This window comes from Acomys minous, assembly GCF_964271855.1.
Source record: "Acomys minous genome assembly, chromosome: 10".
Classification (NCBI taxonomy): Eukaryota; Metazoa; Chordata; class Mammalia; order Rodentia; family Muridae; genus Acomys; species Acomys minous.
This window is the reverse complement of record NC_140491.1, coordinates 89,664,589-89,671,161: the sequence shown is the minus strand read 5'-3', so window position 1 is coordinate 89,671,161 and position 6,573 is coordinate 89,664,589. Positions and strand designations below refer to the sequence as shown.

General features: G+C 38.5%; 1 pseudogene across 1 annotated transcript; it reads right to left on the bottom strand.

The window, feature by feature from the left end:
- Positions 1-843: 843 nt before the first annotated feature.
- On the bottom strand, positions 844-1,557 carry LOC311606689 (ubiquitin-conjugating enzyme E2 L3-like; annotated as a pseudogene). Its single transcript has one exon. The product of its transcript is annotated as a ubiquitin-conjugating enzyme E2 L3-like (transcript).
- Positions 1,558-6,573: the final 5,016 nt, after the last annotated feature.

The following is a 6,573-nucleotide window of genomic DNA, read 5'->3' as shown; positions in this document are numbered from 1 at the left end:
TGCTATTTAAAACAATATCTTTTTACCTCATATCTGTTACAATGGCTAAAATATAGCAATATTAAGGGTTGGTGAAAGTATAGAGGAAAGAGAACACTTGTGCTCTATGAAAATCCCATTACCCCTTTTCAGCAATGGAAAAGTAGAATTTCCAGCAATCCTAAAATAATAAAACCAACCTTGAAGACAATAGAGTTGGAAGAACCACTTTTGGATTTTAAACCATCACAAACACACAACAAAGCAGCATGATGCTGACATAGTTCTAAATCCAAAAGGATTTTCTCTACCAGTCACAGGAGTAGCTGTTTGGGAGCTAGTACAAGCCAAAGGTAGAGTAACTTGCCTCCCCACTTGTAACATCCCCACCCCTCCATGGTATTTAGTTTTAGTCAGTCAGTCAGGTTCTACAGACATGACTTCTTTTCAGGAATTTTCATTCACAGACTCTTACAACTCTATAACAAAAAAATCAATCTAACTTAAAAATGGGCTAGATATTTAAATGGATATCTTTCCCAAGAAGATATTAAATATTCACCAAGCATGTGAAAAGACATTCCACATCAACAGTCACCAGGAAAAGGCAAAGCTAAACAACGAGATGCCACCCATACTCACTCAGACCAAATGACCACCGTGGCAAGATATTCCTAAGGTGCAATGGTGGCATGCATACCTTGCTGGTAACCTATGCGGTCCAATTGGACGTAAGGCACACTCATGTATAACGCTGGAAACCTAGCCAACTGCTCAAGGATTAGCATGTCTCTTAGAGGAGAACCTATGAACACTTGGAACCTATGCAAAAACTACCATAAGCACTAATTGCATTCTAAGTCATTTTTTTTTTTTTTTAGAACATCTGAATTTTTTAATCCTTCTTTACAGGTTATCTAGACCACTTTTGATTAAGAAAACTGTAGAGTTAGTAACTGCCACAAGGCGGACACCAGGTGCCGGCACACGTCAATTTTCCACAGAGTCCTGCTTTGCGGGTATCTGAATGCAGTGCTCGGGGGTCTCTGCTCAAACTTGCTGAATTCACTCTTGGCAGATTTTAGTCCACAGGTCGCTTTTCCCCATATTTCTTTGTAAACTGTTCAGCATTCTTACGGAATTTTTTTTACGGTCCTTAGAGTATTCTTCGGCTAGGTCAGCCCGGAGTGGGTGCTCGGGCTGGGGGTCGTTCATCAGTGCTACGAGGGACTGGATCACTTGGTCAGTCTTGGTGGCTGGCTTCCAGTTTTCAGCACTAATTGCTGGCAGACAGACCTGCCCCTTCTCATTGATGTCAGGGTGGTAGGTCTTTGTTTTAAATGTGATCTTGGGTGGTTTAAATGGATACTCTGCTGGAAAGTTGATTTAGATTCTGAAGGCCCCCTTATCATGTGGAGGGTTGTCAGGAACAATAAGCCCTTGCCAAGTCAATAAAAATTAGCTCCATCAACCTGGATGTTAGGGAAGTTTTTCATTCCACATTTGCGGGTCTCTTCAAGCTCCTTCATCAGCAGCACCAGATCCAAGATGGCTGCCAGCAGGAGGCTGATGAAGGAGCTTGAATCATTACTCTTACAGCCACAGACAAGTGTGGCTCTCATCTCTCAGAAAAGAGCTCCTTTTTGCAACAGACAGAGACCATTGCAGTAAACCACAACTGTTGAAAATGCAGAGAAAAACTGGCTGTGGTGACTGACTCAAATGGACACATCTGCAATATCACTCCTTCACCTAAAGCTCAGGGAACATCATGGAAGGGAGAGAAAAGATTGTTAGAACCAGAGGACCAGGAGCTCTGTGGTAAAATTGTGTCTCTGAGAAATGAAAGGGAAGCTACACCCATGAACCCTTACCAATGTCACTGACTGAACAATGACTGTTCTAACAGGCATGCTGATGTGGAAAGGGAAAAATATCATACCCAACAGAAGGAACTACAGGCAGCTAAGGAATAAAATATTTAGAAGGAAAGAAAAACTCTTCCCCAAAATTGAAATCATTAATTGATTATCAAATAACAAAGATAACAAGTGGTTAGCCCTGAAATCATATACAAATAAGCAACACTAAAGAGAATCAGTGGGTTGCATTTATATGCTTATGCATTTATACATATATGCATACATATGTAACAATAGCAATTAAAAAAAAAAGAGCCCATGAATTTGAAAGGAAAGAAATAGAAGGACATAGGAGGGATTACAGGGAATAAAAGGAAGGAAAAAAAATATTTGTATTTTATTTTAATTTTAAAAATATTTTATAATGCTTTTATTTCTAATATTTTAAATATTAATATGTTAAATCTTTAAAATTTTTTATCTACATGTAAAACATTTGTCACTCTAATACATTTCTGATGTGTAAATAGAATATGTAGCACTGTGAAAATTTGTATTCCCTAGAAAAATAATAATAAAAATGTATATGACAGCAGTTCTATTCACAACATACGCCCCTAAGCAATCGACAGATATAATTAAGACAAAAACTTGTACACAATGTTTAAAGAAAAATTATTCACACTGTCCAGAGGTTGGAAACAACCCAGATGTCCATCACATTATGAATGGGCATATTCATTCAAATAAGCACTTATCCATTTCTAAAATGAAGTGCTGATACATGCTGCAACACGGATGATACTTGAAAAACATCACAAATGAATTCTCTAGATCTAAGGCATCCAATGTTCTATGATCCTACAGGATGGGTATAGGTAATGCGCAAAGACAGTGTTTAGTGGTTGCCCTTGGAAAGAATGGGAGTGGCACAGCAACCTCAGAATTACACAGTGAAGAAAGGATGGTCTCTTCAAGAGGAAAATATGCATAATTTGTTTTTTACTTTTAGTATGGTGAAAATGCTTTTGAAGTAGACAGAGCTGATGGTTGTACAGCATCCTACGCATACCTAATGCCATAAACATCACACCTTCAAATTCTGTTCACTACGACCACTGCCATTTTAAAAGTTCCTCCCTTATGGTTAAACAATAAACTTTTCTGGGCCGGGCGTGGTGGCGCACGTGGGAGGCAGAGGCAGAGGCAGGCAGATCACTGTGAGTTCAAGGCCAGCCTAGTCTACAAAGTGAGTCCAGGACAGTCAAGGCTAACACAGAGAGATCCTGTCTCAAAAAACAAAAAAACAAAACAAAACAAAAAAATACCCAATAAACACTTCTGAAACTAAAGCAACTTGTTTTTCTAGATTCTTTCCCTCCTTGCTCTAACAACTCCCATAATAGCTTCATGAAAGATGCTTATCAGCCACCTGACATTCTTTTTTGTGATTTTTTTACATATATATATATTATATATAAGTATATATATATTATTACATATATATAAAATAAACTACATAAGATGTTTTTAGGTCTAGATGGATGTTTTAAGTTGATAGAGATGAGATATGATAGATAATGATTTACATCCAGAATTTTAGACTCACCAAGATAGGAAATATGTTTTCTTGAAGGTTGCCAAATACAAGTAGCCAAAACACTATGAATATAACATTAATATAATTCCTGATTGTTCTGTTGTTCTTCTTGCTGTATGTAGCTTATTTTATATGTGTAATAATATAAATGTATATGTAAAAAAATTTTTAAACACAAGATAATCTTGAAATTTGCAGGCAAATGGACGAAACTAGAAAGATCATCCTGAGTGAGGTAACTCAGACCCAGAAGGACACACATGGTATATTATACTTATTTATAAGTGGATATTAGCCATATAATACAGGGTAACCATACCACAATACAGACCTAAAGAAGCTAAATAACAAGGAAGACCCTAGGAAGGATGCTTAATTCTCATTCAGAAGGGCAAATAGAATAGACACTGGAAGTGGTTGAAGAGAGGGAAGAGGATGGGAGCCTACCATAGAGATCCTCTGAAAGAATCCACCCAGCAGGGGACCGAAGCAGATGCTGAGACTCACAGCCAAAGTTTGGGCAGAGACAGGGGAAGTCTTATAGAAGAGTGGGGGGATAGAAGTACTCAGAGGGGACAGGAGCTCCACAAGACCAACAAAGCCAACAAATCTGTGCCCAGGGGGACTTGCAGAGACTGATACACCAACCAAGGACCATACATGGAGAAGACCTAGGCTCCTTGCTCTGATGTAGCCAATAGGCAGCTCAGTCTCCATGTGGGTTCCCTAGTAACGGAAGCAGGGTCTGAGTCTTCCATGGACTCTGATGCCTGATCTTCAATCACTGTCCCTGTCAGAGTGGCCTTGCCAGGCCACAGAGGATGCAGGCAGTCCTGATGAGACTTGATAAGCTAGGGTCAGTTGGTAGGGGAGGAAGGTTCCCCTTTCTGAGGACTAGGGGTAGGGGAAATGGGGGGAAGAAGGAAGGAAGGTGGGACTGGAAGGAGACAAGGAAGGGACTACGATACAGATGTAAAGTGAATAAATTTTTAAAAAGTAAAAATTAAAAAGAACATATTAAAATATATCAGTGCTGAGAGATGGCTCAGTGGCTAAGAACACTGGCTGGTCTTCTAAAGGCCCTGGGTTCAATTCCCAGCAACAACATGGTAGGTTACAACCATTAATAACCAATCCAATGCCCTCTTCTGGTATGAGGACATATATACAGACAAAACACTCATAAACATTAAAACTACATATACAGACCTTTAATATATATAGCAGATGTGTTTATGATGGTGTTTAGAATGTTTGTGATTTAAATACCAATATCTTAAAAGAATAGTCTAAATCAATTACTAAAAATTCTATCTCAGTGAACAACATAAGAACAAAGAATAATAAAGTAGTGGAATATACTTAATACAGAACAAGGAATTAAAATCTTTTAACAATAAATGTGGAAATTATTAAAATTTAAAATGTAGAGAGAAACAGTGAGCTCATAAGCTTATTTTTTTAATCAGTAAGCTTTTAAAAATAACTATCCTGATCAAGGAAAAGGAGGAAGTACAAATTACCAATAATGGAAGAGGGATGTTATTGCAACAAACCCTATTAATATTGAAAGGATACTAAAATTCCATCATGAAAAACTTCACGCCAATAAACTTATTAGGAGATATAAACATTATTAAAAGATATTGGCAGATTGTATTTTGCAAAATTGGTACAATAATTTTCATTCCTCCACACTGTTTCATAATTTTCCTCTCCCCTATCAGTGACGGAAGGAGTGTCTTATACCTTTGAACCTCAACAGGGTTTGCAACTTGCTTCTACCAACAGAAGACAACAGAACTAAAGAATGTGACTCCCTGTAACTTAGGGGTCAGGTCATAAATGACAAAAAAGTTAACAATTGCAATACACCCAAACATAAATATACACATGCATATATGTATATACATCTATATATTTACAAATATCCATGTATGTGTGCAAGTGTATGTACACATCTATCCAGCCATATATTTTATGGCATCACTCAGTTCTTGGGAACCACACGCCTTCTCTTCAAACTACTTCCCAATGTACTGAGCTGAGTTTAGCTAATCCCAGCAGAGGAAATTATTGTATTAACTTTCTCCTCTGTCTGGTTAGACAACTACGCTGCAGCCCAAGGTCAGAGCCACTCTGTCATATAGTCTCCTGTGTGTCGCAATTACCTTTGTGCCCAGATGGTCCGAGTTATGGCCTTTGCCGACACACATGTGCTATGCTGTTTCTTCTGGCTCTTTTTTCCTTAAGAGTGCAAGTAACAAGATAAGTGACAATTTCTCAAAGACTAATTAAGAACCTTTCTGCCTATGTCCTGCTTAATTAGCTTCTGCCAACCTTGATTATACTCAAAGTTTTAAAAATTACACTCTATTCATATTTATCATACTTAAATGAATATCATGAAATAACAAAAGGCAGCCACTGTTCTGAGATGGTCCAGAGAATGATTGTTACAGTGTAAGAAAGAAACTGTGAAAATGGCATAAATGCTAAGCCAGAGCCTCTCCTAATGATGAGCTCTCATAGTCGCTGGGCATGCTTAAGGGCAAGAGGATAATGTTTCTTTGACATAACATTCCCCCCCCCCCAATGTTTCTTCTTAATATGAAAGTGACCAATGAAGATAAAGTCATGTTAAATTTTAATAATTCTCCAGTTCTGGTGTGTACGTAGTATATATGAGGAGCTTATAGAGATGCTGATTTGCTGACCTAATCTGTATCAATGCAACTTTTATCCTCAGAACAGGTCATACATAAAGAGAGAACGAGGTCTGCATTAAAGGTATTTGAGAGGTTAAGTAGAATGAGGGTGTGGTGGCTTGAGTAGAAATGGCCCCCATAGACTCATATGTTTGAATGCTTGCTCCATAGGGAAGGGCACTATTAGGAGGTGTGGCCTTGTTGGAGTAGGTGTGGCCTCAATGGAAGAAGTATGTCACTGTGGAGGTGGGGCTTCAAGGTCTCATATGCTCAAGCTATGGCCATATGTTCAAACTCACAGTTGTTTCTGCTGCCTGTTAACCAAGACGTAGACCTCTCAGCTCCTTCCCCGGCACCATGTCTGCCTGCATGCCGCCGTGCTTTTGCCATGATGATAGCGGACTAAACCTCCAAACTGTAAGCC